This window comes from Pongo pygmaeus, chromosome 14 (genome assembly GCF_028885625.2).
Source record: "Pongo pygmaeus isolate AG05252 chromosome 14, NHGRI_mPonPyg2-v2.0_pri, whole genome shotgun sequence".
Classification (NCBI taxonomy): Eukaryota; Metazoa; Chordata; class Mammalia; order Primates; family Hominidae; genus Pongo; species Pongo pygmaeus.
This window is the reverse complement of record NC_072387.2, coordinates 84,884,826-84,899,642: the sequence shown is the minus strand read 5'-3', so window position 1 is coordinate 84,899,642 and position 14,817 is coordinate 84,884,826.

Here is a 14,817-nt window from a genome sequence, read left to right as displayed (position 1 = left end):
TTAACCTGTTAGCACAAGTTATTGCATTAGATGATCTCTGTTGAATTTAAATATATAAACCTGTTGTTAAACTCTTTTATACTATAAAGCCACCACATTGTATGGCATTTGTTTAGAAGTAAGCAAATAGACCACCGGAATAGAATAGATGTCCTAGAAATAGACAAGACATTCTGGTCTGCCATATTGGAAATTTAAACCCTCTTCACACCCTGTCTGCATTTCTGCAGGTCTGTGTGAGTCCACTTTCTTTTTTGTTTCCTGCTAGGTAGCACACTGCTGTGAGGAGCCCAGGACTGCTGCCTGCCGCAGCCTACCTGTGTGCTCAGGTTCCCACCAGCTTGATGAGTTAGCTGTTGGGCCATTTGTGCATACCAACTACCCACAGACATTTCTATTACCCACCCTCTGGATGCCAGTGCATTAATGGTTCTAGAATTAAGAGAAACCAAAAATCCCTTCTCTGTCCCTCCCTCAATTGTGTGGGGTACCAGTGTCGTTGTGTTCCTAGAAGTAAGAGTAGAAACTCCTCTATCTGGGTTAAAACAGCAAACCTGCCTTCTGTAACTGTGCATGAGGTTCCTCTGTCTCCCACTTATTTCAGATTAACATCTTCCTCTTTCCCCTTCCCTATTTGCAGGGTAGCATTTCTAGGTTTAAGGCAATATGCAAAAAGACCCAAAGTTGGGCCCTGGCTCAAACACTGTGGGTAGCAGATTTGAAATAAATTTAAATTGCATGATAAGTTTGTCTTTTGAATTTAAAAAGCAAGTTTTAACCTTGCACGGTGGCTGCCTTCTGTAATCTCAGCATTTTGGGAGGCTGAGGTGGGCAGATCACTTGAGGCCAGGAATTCAAGACCAGCCTGGCCAACATGGCAAAACCCCATCTTTACAAAAAAATACAAAAATTAGCCGGGTGTGATGCCACATACCTATAATCCCAGCTACTCGGGAGGCTGAGGCAAGAGAATTGTTTGAACCCGGGAGGCAGAGGTCACAGTAAGCCAAGATCGCATCATCGCACTCCAGCCTGGGTGATAGAGTGACACTGTCCCCCCGCCAAAAAAAATAAAAAGCAAGTTTTTTTCATACTGTAGTTTTACACTATTTTTATTACAAACGTCTAGTTTTGCTTTATTAAACACTTAATCAGCTTTACTGGGTTGGCCTGGGAATTAACCATTGTTAATAACATTTCTGTGGAAAAGGGTGTTTCAAGTTTCAAACTGTTGACTTAAATGTAAACTTTTAGAAAACAACTCATTCTCAAATTGGAAACTGTATTAATACGCTTTTAGTTTTCAAAAGGAAATAGATTGCCCCCACCCTGAATTCATCAAGCAAAACCCAAGTATTTTCATGTATTCCACTACCAAGACATGTTGATAATAAGCATCAGATTTATATAGAAAGAAGGCAAAACTCACAAAGTACTTAAGCAGAATTGTCTTTTCAAACAATTTTTTTTTTTGAGACGGAGTCTTGCGCTGTCTCCCAGTCTGGAGTGCAGTGACGCGATCTCGGCTCACTGCAACCTCTGCCTCCCGGGTTCAAACTATTCTCCAGCCTCAGCCTCCCAAGTAGCTGGATTACAGTGTGCGCCACCGCATTCGGCTAATTTTTGTATTTTTAGTAGAGACGGGGTTTCACCATATTGGCCAGGCTGATCTCAAACTCCTAACCTCAGGTGATCCACCCACCTTGGCCTCCCAGAGTGCTGGGATTACAGGCGTAAGCCACTGTGCCAGGCCTTTCCAAACAAATTTTTAAATATCTTTTGTACCTTATGTTTTTTAAAACTTCATAAAAGCTTTAAATTTATAGAAAAATTGTGGAAATAGTAGAGCTCCCATATTCTCCATGTTCAGTTTCCCTTATTAACATATTAGTATGGTACGTTTGTTATAATTAACAAGCCAATATTGATATATTAGGTTTCTTTAGTTTTTGTCTAATGTCCTTTTTCTGATCTAGGATCCCATCCAGGATACCTCATTACATTTAGTCATGTCTCCTTAAGCTCATCTTGGTTATGACAGTTTCTCAGACTTTCCTTGTTTTTGATGACCTTGAGAGTTTTGAGGAGTACTAGTCAGGTATAATTTAGGGTGCTCCTCAATTGGGTATTGTCTGATGTGTTTCTGGAATTGAATTGTGGGTTTTTGGGAGGAAGATCACAGAGGTAAAGTGTCATTTTCTACATGTCATACCAACAGTACATAGAGCAAAGTGATTTATAGTGGTTTATGTTGACCTTGATAATTGACTGAAGTAGTGTTTGTCAAGTCAAGTTACTCTTTTCCCCCCTTCTTTCCATACTTTACTCTTTGAAAGGAAGTCACTATCTGCTGCCCATACTGAAGGAGTGGGAAGTTATACCCCTATCTTTTACAGTGGAGCACCTACATGTTTTATTTGAAATTCTTCTGTGAGCAAGGTTTGTCTCTTCTCCCCCATTTATTAATTTATTCAATCATTTATATCAGTATGTACCCATGGATATTTATTTTATACTTGGGATTATAACTGAATTTTTTTGTTGCTCAAATTATTCCACCTTTTCCATTGGTAGCTCTTTGGGTTGGCTCCTGCGCCCCTTTGACAGACACACTTTTATCAATGTGTGTGAGAACACTTTCTTACTTTCTGACACTACAAGACACTTCATCTTGTATATTTCCTGCCACAGTCCTAGAATCCCATTACTTTCAGGAGCTCTGGTTATTTTAATTGAACTATGGTTTTAGAAACCAAGATATGGATGCTAGGTTTGCTCTATATTTTATATTTTGAGAGCATTAAAACGTAGAAGTCACCCAGGTGCAGTAGCTCATGCCTGTAATCTCAATTCTTTGGGAGGCTGAGGTAGGAGGATCGCTAAGCATTTGAGGTTACAGTGAGCTGTGATTGTCCAGCCTGGGTGACAGGACAAGACCCTGTCTCTAGGAAAAAAAAAAAAAAAGTAAAGAAGTTCTGCTGCCAAGATACATTAGACCACAAAGCCAACCCCTTGTTTGAGGATTGGTAAGAATGATGTCCTGGACTCAGTAAATGCTCCCACTTTAGTTTACGATGGAATCACCTAACAAACAGGACAATATTTTGTATATGCCCTGTTTGTATGTATAAGATCAAAAATGCAAGAAAGTGGATATATCTACTTGGTAAGGTAGGCCAGAAGGTTGATAGTTTTACTAACTCATGAGGAGGCAGATCTAAGTTTGAGGAGCCCAGAAATTTTGGGCTTGCTGTCTTTCATACTGTTTTGAGCTGGGTAGGATGGATGGGGAGAGGACCCACTCTTACTAGGACATTTTTGAAAATAAAAGTGGACATCATTAATATGCTACAATACAGATACAAATTAGGACTGCCCTGAGTAAACCAGGACATACGGTCACCCAATTCTCATCATACAAAGAAATTATTACTTAGCCACAACATCTATGCTCTATTTCCCTTTGCATCGTCAAGCCTGTTGAAGCATTCAATATAGTGCCCTTAAAGTAGACCTAGTGTTGGCCAGTCACAGCACATATTAGACTTACTGGTCATGCCCTAAGGAAAAAAAAGATCTTACATTTGAAAGACACCTATATATATATAAAGTATTCATCATTTAATGTTGTATTAGTTGATTCTCACGCTGCTATAAAGAAATACCTGAGACTGGGTAATTTATGAAGAAAAGAGGTTAAAGTGGCTCACAGTTCTGTGGGCTATGTAGGAAGCATAGCAGCTTCTCCTTGGCTTCTGGGGAGGCCTCCAAAAACTTACAATTATGGTGACAGGCAAAGAGGAAGTGAGCACTTCATATGGCCAAGAGGAAGGAGAGAGAGGTGGCAGAAGGTGCCACACACTTTTAAACAGCCAGATTTCATGAAAACTCACCATCATGAGAACAGCACCAAGAAGGGAAATCTGCCCCCTTGATCCAGTCACCTCCCACCAGGCCCCATCTCCAACACTGGGGATTACAATTCAACATGAGAGTTGTGTGGGGATACAGATCCAAACCATATCATTCTGCTACAATCCCTCTCAAATCTCATGTCCTTCTTATATGCCAAAACACAATCATGTCTTCCTGGTAGTTCCTCAAAATCTTAATAACTCATTCCAGCATTAACTCAAAAGTACAGAGTCCAATGTCTCATCTGAGACAAGGATAGTCCCTTTCCCCATCAGCCTGTAAAATCAAAAACAAGTTGGTTACTTCCAAGATCAATGGAGGTATGGGCATTGGATAAACATTCCTATTCCCAAATGGAAAAATTGGCCAAAAGAAAGAGGCTACAGGCCCCATGCAAGTCCAAAACCCATCAGGGCAGTCATTAAATCTTAGAGCCCTAAAATAATCTCTTTTGACTCTTTGTCTCACATCTAGGGCACACTGATGCAAGAGGTGGGCTCCCTAATTCTTGGGCAGCTCCACCCTGTGACTTTGCAGGGTTTAGCCCCTGTGGCTGCTCTCATGGCTTGACATTAGTGTCTGCATCTTTTCCAGGTGCAGGGTGCAAGCTCCTGGTGGATCTACCATTCTGGGGTCTGGAGGATGGTGGCCTTCATCTCACTCCACTAGGCAGTGCCCCAGTGAGAATTCTGTGTGGTAGCTCCAGCCCCACATTTCCCCTCCACACTACCCTAGTGGAGGTTCTCCATGAGGGCTCTTGCCCCTGCAGCAGACTTCTGCCTGTACATCGAGGCTATTCCATACATTCTCTGAAATCTAGGCGGAGGCTCCCAAGCCTCAGCTCTCATACTCTGTGCACCCACAGGCTTAACATGACATGGAAGCTGCCTAGGCCTATGGCTTGCACCTTCTGAAGCAGTGGCCTGAACTGTACCTGGGCCCCTTCAAGCCACAGCTGGAGCTGAAGACTGGAATGCAAAAAGCAGTGTTTTAAGGCCACACACTACTGGGCTCTGGGCCTGGCCCGGGAAACCATTTTTCCCTCCTAGGTCTCTAGGCCTGTGATGGGAGAGGCTGCCACAAAGTTCTCTGAAATGCCTTCAGGTGTTTTCCTCATTGTCTTGGCTATCAGCATTTGTGTTCCTTTTAGTTATGCAAATTTATGCAGGCTGGTTGAATTCCTCCCCTGAATATGGGCTTTTCTTTTCCACCACGTGGCTGGGCGGCAAATTTTCCAAACTTTTATGCTCTGCTTCCCTTTAAATATAAGATCCAGTTTCATATCATTTCTTTGCTCACACATATGAACATAGGCATCAGAAGCAGCCAGGCTACCTCTTGAACACTTGGCTGCTTAAAAATTTATTCTCCCAGGTAAGCTAAATCATTCTCAAGTTCAAAATTTCACAGATCCCTAGGGCAGGGGCACGATGCAGCCAGGTGCTTTGGTAATGCATAACAAAAGTGACATTTGCTCCTGTTCCCAGTAAGTTCCTCATCTCACCCAAGACCTCCTCAACCTGGACTTCATTGTCCATATTACTACCACCATTTTGGTCACAACATTTTAACAAATCTCCAGGAATTTCCAAATTTTCCCTCATCTTCCTGTCTTCTTCTAAGTCCAGCACACTCTTCCAGCTTCTGCCCAGTTCCAAAGCTACTTCCACATTTCCAGGTATCTTTATAGCAATGCCTCACTTCTACCAATTTTTTGTATTAGTCCATTCTCACACTACTATAAAGAACTACCTGAGACTTGGTAATTTATAAAGATGAAGTTCTATTGGTTCATTGTTCCACAGGCTGTACAGAAAGTGTGGCAGCATCTCCTCAGCTTCCAGGGATGCCTCAGGAAACTTACAATCATGGTGGAAGGCAAAAGGGAAGCTGGCACTTCACATAGCCAGGTGCAAGAGGAAGAAAGAGAGGTGGGAAGTGCCACACACTTTCAAACAACCTGATCTTGTGAGAATCCTATCAGGAGAAAAAGCACCAAAGGGGAAAATCCACCCTCATGATTCAGTCACCTCCTACCAGGCCCCATCTCCAACCCTGAGGATTACAAGTTTGATACGAGATTTGGGCAGGGACACAGTTCCAAACCATATCAAATGTTGTGGCACAAATTCATATAATCAGTAATTTATATCTGAGGATTAACTTTTTTAAAAAATTGTAATAGACTATTTCTTTAGAGCAGTTTCAGGTTCACCACAAAATTGAGTATAAAGTTCCCATATATTTGCCCTCCTACCCCTCCCCCCCCCCACACACCCCCGTTATCAACATCCCCTACTATGTCCAGAATTGGTGGGTTCTTGGTCTCACTGACTTCAAGAATGAAGCCACGGACCCCCATTGCGAGTGTGACAGTTCTTATAGACAGTGCGTCTGGAGTTGTTAATTCCTTCCCGTGGGTTCGTCATCTTGCTGGCTTCAGAAATGAAGCTGCACACCTTCGTGATGAGCATTACAGCTCATAAACGCCACGCAGATTCAAAGAGCAAGGAACAGCAAGATTTATTGCAAAAAGCAAAACAACAAAGCTTCCACACCACAGAAAGAAAGCTGAGCAGGTTGGTGCTGCAGGCTCAGGCAGCCTGCTTTTATTCCCTTATCTGGCCCTACCCACATCCTGCTGATTGGTCCATTTTACAGAGAGCCGATTGGTCCATTTTACAAAGGGCTGATTGGTCCGTTTTGACAGAGTGCTGATTGGTGAGTTTACAATCCCTGAGCTAGACACAGAGTGTTGATTGGTGCATTTAAAATCCTCTAGCTAGACATAAAAGTTCTCCAAGTCCCCACCAGATCAGCTAGATATAGAGTGCTGATTGGTGCATCCACAAACCCTGAGCTAGACACAGAGTGCTGATTGGTGCATATACAATCCTCCAGCTAGGCATAAATGTTCTCCAAGTCCCCACGACTCAGGAGTCCAGCTGGCTTCTCCTAGTGGATCCTGCTTCAGGGCCATGCCCCATCAGTCGCGCACCACCTGCCCACACGCCTCAGCCCTTGGGTGGTCAATGGGACCAGGTGCTACGGAGCAGGGGGTGGTGCCCATCAGGGAGGCTTGGGCTGCGCCGGAGCCTATGGGGGATAGGAAAGCTCGGGAATGGCGGGCTGCAGGTCACAAGCGCTGCCCTGCGGGGAGGTGGCTGAGGCCCCACGAGAATTCTAGTGTGCTGTGGGCAGGCCGGCAGTGCTGGGGGACCCGGCACACCCTCCGCAGCTGCTGGCCCGGGTGCTAAACCCCTCACTGCCCAGGGCTGGTGGTGCTGGCTGGCCACTGTGAGTGCGGGCTGCTGAGCCCGCGCCAACCTGGAACTCGCGCTAGCCGGCAAGCGCTGCGTGCAGCCCCATTTCCCGACCGCGCCTCTCCCTCCATACCTCGCCGCAAGCAGAGGGAGCTGGCTCTGGCCTTGGCCAGCCCAGAGAGGGGCTCCCACAGTGCAGTGGCGGGCTAAAGGGCTCCTCAAGTGCGGCCAGAGTGGACGTGGAGGCCAACCAGGCGCAGAGAGCGAGCGAGGGCTGCTAGCACGTTGTCACCTCTCACTACCAAAGTGGTACATACATTACAATTGGTGAACCTACATTGACAAATTATTGTCACCCAGAGTCCATAGCTCACATTAGGATTCACTCTTTGTGTTGCATATTCTATGGTTTGAATAAGTGTGTAATGACATGTATCCACCATTAAAGTATACAGAGTAGACTCACTGTCCTAAGAATCCTCTGTGCTCTACCTAGTCATCACTGGGAGGGCCATAAGGCCCTGGCAACCACTGATCTTTTTCTTGTTTCCATAGTTTTGTATTTTCCAGAATATCATATAGTTGGAATTACACAGCATGCAGCTTTTCCAGTTTGGCTTCTTTCACTTAGTAATATGTATTTAAGTTTCCTGCATATGTTTTCATGGCTTGATAGCTTATTTCTTTTTACTGTTGAATAATATTCCACTGTCTGGCTCAGAATTTATTTTTGCTTTCTCAGATCAAGGAAGATGTTTAAAATACCCAACACTGTCCTAGACATTGAAAATAAAAACAAAAATGGCAGGTCTCCAGGCCTCAAACCACTTTAAATCTACTCAAAGATTATAAATCAGGGTGGTAAGTATTCTATTATTTAGCATATGGGTTCAATTTATATAAGAGAGATCTGACATTGATAAGGCTTATACAGTAAGTTTATTTCTCTCTCTTTTGAGATGGGATCTTGCTCTGTTGCCCAGGCTTGAGTGCAGTGATGTGATCTCGGCTCACTGCAACCTCTGCCTCTCAGACTCAAGTGATTTCCCCATTTCAGCCTCCTAAGAAGTTGGGACTACAGGCCTGAACTACCACACCTGGCTTGTTATCATTATTATTATCTGTAGAGGTGGGGTTTTGCCATGTTGCCTAGGCTGGTGTCAAAACTCCTGAGTTCAAGTGATCCACCCGCCTTGGCCTCCCAACGTTCTGGGATTACAGGCATGAGCCACTGTGCCTGGCTAGTTTATTTCTCTTTCACTTAAGTATCTAAGCTGACATGGTGGCTCTCCTTTGCAAATCATTGAGGGCTCCCATCCAGTTTCTACATCCAGCCAACCTAATTTCCCAAGCTGTATTCTGTCCACCTCTATAAAATTAGCCTGAGTGTCTTAGTCCAGTTTGTGTTGCTATTACAGATTATTTGAGATGAGGTAATTGACAAAGAGCGAAGATGTATTTCTTTTTTCTTTTTTTCTGACGGAGTCTCGCTCTGTCACCCAGGCTGGAGTGCAGTGGCGTGATCTCAGCTCACTGCAAGCTCCGCCTCCTGAGTTCATGCCATTCTCCTGCCTCAGCCTCCCGAGTAGCTGGGACTACAGGTGCCCGCCACTGCACCCAGCTAATTTTTTTTGTATTTTTAATAGAGATAGGGTTTCGTAGTCTTGATCTCCTGACTTTGTGATCCTCCCGCCTCGGCCTCCCAAAGTGCTGGGATTACAGGCATGAGCCACCATGCCCGGCTGCAAAGTTTACAGTTCTGGAAGCTGGAAAGTCCAAGGTTGAGGGGCCTGTATTTGGTGAGGGTCTTCTTGCTGCATTATCCCATGGTGGCAGAAGGTGGAAGGGTAACAAAACATGTGCAAAACTGTGCAGGGTGGGGGAGAGAGAGAGAGAGAGAGATTGAACTCATCCTTCATCCGATTCCCACTCTCACAATAACTAACCCACTCCCACAATAAGTAACCCACTCCCACAATAACAGTATTAGTTCATTCATGAAGGCAGAGCCCTTGGGTCCTAATCACCTTTTATAGGTCCTGCCTCTAGACACTATTGCATTGGGGATTAAGTTTCCAACACATGAATTTTGGGGGACACATTCAAACCATAGCACTGAGTTTCTCTTTCTTGTAGGACCTTGGCAAAAGTGGGAAGAAGCACACCAGTGTTCTGACATTTTTTTCTAGCTACTTTTTTCTAATGCAGTAATTCTTACCTAGGGTCAGCTCTTAAAAGGGACATTAGGAAGAACATGGGGATGTTTTTGGTTGTTGTATTGACTGAGGATTACTACTAGCATTTCATGGATTACAAGCAAAAATGCTGAACATCCTAAAATGCCCAGGGCATTCTTGAACCACAGAAAATTGTTTTACCCAAAATGCCAATATGACACATATTTAGAAACACTGCCATAGAGCTATAGGCCCTACATAAATGTGGTCTAAATTTTAAGGCATCATATTGTGACGGTTTCACCAAATGTTGTGCCAAACATAAGAGTTGCCAGTGTTAGTTTACGATATGCTCATCACCTGTTGCCTGAGTGCCAATGCCTCTTGTTATAGGTTTTATTACAATATCATCTTACTTTTAGGTACAAATTACGTATTAGAATATCAGTCCTGCTGCTGTAGTAGTAAACCCAAAATGGTTTAAATAAGACAAATTTATTTCTTTATGTCCAGGCTGGCTGTTCTACTTGAAGACATCAGGGGCCTAGTCTTCTGTCTTGTAACTCTACTGTTCTCAATGTACAGTTTCCTTAATAGATTCAGGATGATTGCTCCAGCTCCTGGCTTCATATTCAACTTCTAGTAGAAGTGATGTTCTAGGGCCATTAACCCAGAAGCTTCCCCCATCACTTCTGCTAACATACCATTGTCCAGACCTAGTAACATGGCCATAACTACCTGCAAGGAAAGCTGGCAGTTTTACCTGAGCAACTCTGTGCCTAAATAAAACTTCCATAATCATAAGAAGGAAAGAACAGATATTGGAGGTGATATGATTTGGCTGTGTCCCCATCCAAATCCCATCTTGAATCCCATAATTCCCATGTGTTGTGGAAGGACCTGGTGGGAGATAATTGAATCATGGGGACGGTTTCCCCCATGCTGTTCTCGTAGCAGCAAATAAGTCTCATGAGATCTGTTGGTTTTATAAGGGGTTTCCCTTTTCTCATTTTCTCTCTTTCCTGCCATGTAAGATGTGCCTTTCACCTTCTGCCATAATTGTGAGTCCTCCCCAGCCATGTGAAACTGAGTCCATTAAACCTCTTTTTCTTTATAAATTACCCAGTCTCAGGTATGTCTTTGTCAGTAGTGTGAAAATGGACTAACACAGGAGGGCAAATAGTTTCTGCTGTAAGTGTTAAGACAAAGGTATGTACAGAGTATTGTATGAGTGTGGAAGAGACTAGTGGGTTGCTAAAGGCTCCCTAGACGTTCTAGTCCACCCTAAGAAAGAAAAAAAATTAGAAAAAGAAGAAATTATACAATAATAAGATTCTTCTAACTGTGTCAATGTTAATCATTTTTAATTGATGTTACATATATTCAAATATGAATGTAAAATTCATCATTACAAGCCCAAAATAAAAATTGTTTGGCATTACAGTCTTCTTTTTTTCTTTTCTTTTTTTTTTTTGGTAATTCTAAAATTATGCGATAAATATATTCAAAAAGATATTTTGGCATTTCCATAGAGAATTGGCATTGTCAGGCAAATCAAAATATAATTTAAAGGAAAACAAGAAGTTAGATAATACCAATGGTACCTTGTATATTGCTGCAGGGAGTATACATTGGTATAACCACTTGGGAAAATTATTTGGTTTATTTTATAAAGTTGAATTATCTATGTCCTATGACTCAGCAATTCCACTGCTTGAAACTCTTCCCATTTATCTTCAAGAATGTTCATAGCTTCCTGTTCACAAATGCAAAAAACTGACAACAGCCCAAAAGACCATACACAGGAAAACTGATAAATCGTGGTTTACACAGTGGAGCACTGTACTGAAGGGAAAATCAGTGAGATAAAAATACACACAACACATGAATTAATCTTAGTAATACAATGTATGCAATATATGTGTATGTGAAAACTTACTGAAAGATAAATTAAGGGACTGAAAAACAAAATGGAGAATAGTGGTTACCTCCAAGCTACAAGATGGGAAGAAGTTAGGGGCAGGACAGAAGAGGAGCCCATAGTAGACGTCAATTCCTGGTAATGTTCAAGCCGTCAGGTTGGGTCATAAATTTGTGTTGTTATTCGTATCATTAAATAAATCTATAAAATAAAAAGGGGCATAGACCAATGATGTTTAGATGAAAGATGAAAGTGTGCATGCAAGCCAAGGAACATGATTAGATGATTAATCCAGGGTGCAATTCTGTGCTTCTGAAGTTAAAACAAGCAAATAAACATACAACAAAACCTATGAATGTATGCATTTTGCTGATGTAGGTATTATTGAAAAGAACACAGGGCATCGACTAGTCCAATATCTAGAGCTTAACTTTGTAAGTCAAAAAACTCAGTCAGGCTAGCGATCCTGCCTCCAGAGAAATGATTCATCCTGAGCAAATTCAGTGAAGACTGATATATCACTCAAAATTCCTGTTTTCTAATTTACACTGAAAAATTTAATGGCCAAGTGGACTATAATGGTTATGTTATTCATTCATTCAACAAATATTTATTGAACATATCCTATGTGCCAGACACTTTGCTGATCACTTGGGATGCAGCAGTGAATAAGAAAATTTTCACAAGGCTTGTAATCTATTTAGAAAGCCAGACATTTAATAACATAATAATAAAAATCAGCTCGTCAGCCTACTGACTTGCTTTACATAATGTAGAGGAGTGGAAAGTTTATGCATTTTGAAGACTGAACAAATTGACTTAGCTATGTGACCTTGGACAGGAGGTCTTCGCCATGCCTGCTTTGCAGCATTTCATCACTGCTGTGGACCAGGACTGCTGAGCTTCCCATTAGTCTCTTTCCAAATGGGACTCTTACTTGTGTTATCTTTACTTTGTCCCTGATCCATCAGTGTATATTGGCGTATTAAAATAAAAACTTTAGACAAATTTAACAGTATTTAATGGAGCAAAGAACCATTTGCAAATCGGGCAGTTCGCCTAAACCAGAATAGATACAGAGCGACCCTGGCACTGCCGTGTGGTTGGAGAGAATTCATGGCCAGAAAAAGGAAAATGACTTACAGAAAACAGAAGTGAGATACAGAAACAGCTGGATTGCTTACAGCTTGGCGTTTGCCTCATTTGAACATGGTTTGAACAGTTGGTTGCCTTTGGCCAAAACATGGTGATCGGTGTAAGAGTAGCTTACAGTCTGTTTACACATCCAGTTTGGTTACCATTCACTATGTACAGAGAAACCTTTAGGCTGAACTTAAAATATGTTAAGGAGGTAGCTCTAGGCTACACTTAAATTACAGGTGTGTAATGGGTGGCTAGATATGTTGACTTTTGGTTCCTAGGTTGCTGTAGTATGCGGATCTACATTTGAATATGATGGTGGCAACGAGCATCAAATGGAGATCCTTCACTTAGATAAAGATGTGGTGTTTTCTATGTGTGGGAAGAGAAGTGTTGTGGATATTTGGAGGCCAGAGTGGCAGCTCCTGGCAGAAATGGCTAGCTATGGCCAGGTGCGGTGGCTCATACCTGTAATCCCAGCAATTTGGGATGCTGAGATGGGAATACTGCTTGAGTCCAAGAGTTTGAGACCGTCCTGGGTAACATAGTGAAACTCTGTCTCTACAGAAATTTTTTAAAAATCATCTGGGCATGGTGGTAGGTGCCTGTAGTCCCCAGCTACTTGGGAGGCTGAGGTGAGAGGATCATTTGAGTCTGGGAAGTCAAAGCTCCAGTGAGCCCTGATCATGCCACTGTACTTGGGTGACAGAGTGAGACCCTGTCTCAAAAAAAAAAAAAAAAAAAAAAAGGACATGGCTAGCTATTTTTTCTCAGCTGTAAAAATAGGGAAAACAACTCCTAGGATTGCTGTAAAATTAAATACAATAGGTAACATAGTAAACACTGAAAACATGTTAATATTCTTTGAGGAACGCAAATCTGAAGGATGCCCAATGAAGATGAAATCAGAGAATAGGGAATGATGCAAGCCAGATGCAGCCATCTTCACCAGAAAAATGTATCTGTCCAGCAGGCCCAAGTACATCTGACAGCTGGTCAGTCTAGTCTCTTCCCTTGTAGTGCCTAGTGGCACATTGACTAATTCTCAGTCTTTGGCTTTCACTTTTCAATACTAAGTACTTGAATCCCCTCTTTCCCCACACAGTCTTTTTTTAGACGTGTTACAGTTTCGATGCCCTCATTTTCTTCCTCTTTGTCTTCCTATATGGCTCATCTGAGAAGTTTTGATGTGTCTCAGAAAATACACACAATAGAAAGAGTTAGAGAAGCATTGCAGAAATCAGAACACATTAAAAATATTAGGAAAATAGTAATCCAGGGTAAGTTCAGTGCAGAGAATATGTGTGTATTGGACACCATCATGTACAGTGGTTTAGGTTGGATTGCAAATTGGACTATGAATTTTCTAACATTAACAACAACAAAACAGCAACTTCTGCCACCCATTAGAGACACTGTAAGGTAAAATCACACATTTAGTTCAAGACGAAGCCTAATTTATTCAAGGAAAGAGATCTAAATTTTACCCATGTGTCCTGCCTAACAGAGAAGGTACTATACCATGAGACAGATGTCATCGTGGACAACATCCTGACATCAGTTAAAAGAGAGTTTCTTATCAATGGCTTATAACATGGGTTACAATGTTGTATCCAAAACAATAACAAATTGTAGTTACAATCAATTATTATAGACTCTTGAATTATAGCCAGGCATGCTGGCCCATGCCTTTCACAGCTACTTAAGTGGCTGAGACAGGATGATCACTAAAACTCTAAAAATGCCACCCAGAGAGGGAAAAAGCTTGCTTTCTAGCACAGACATTCAATCATTTATCAATCATATGCTTGGTGCCTATGCTGCACTACATATTAAGTTGGTGCAAAAGTTATTGCAGTTTTTGCCATTACTTTTAATTAAAAGTAATTTGCCATTATTTGCACCAAACTAATATATGTCAAGAGACAAGGCTACTGAAATGAAGATCGTGCCCCTGAGGATCTACCATTTTGTGGTAGTGGCTTTCAAAATTTAGGGCGAGCACAAGTCATCTGGGGGGCAGTATTCCTTATCAGTGAGTACTGGATAAGTGTTTGTAGGTAGGAGTGTGCCAAGCACTGCTTGAGTGCTTTATAAATATTCATTCATTCATTTTATCCTTATAGTAATCCTATGAGGTAGGTACTGTTATCTTCATTTTTACAAGTGTGAAAACCAAGGTGCAAAAATGCTAAGTAATGCTCCTATGATCAGAGTTGGATGCTTACCCCGACAGTCTGACTTCAGAAACAGAGATCTTATCTACTAAACTATGTTTATACAAAAGTATATTTATTAACAGCTAAGGAAATATAAAATGCAATCACATGATAAACCTCAGTAGGTGCCAGAGACATCTGTGAGCATACGGAGAAATTGATGTATCTATTACTTAAATCCA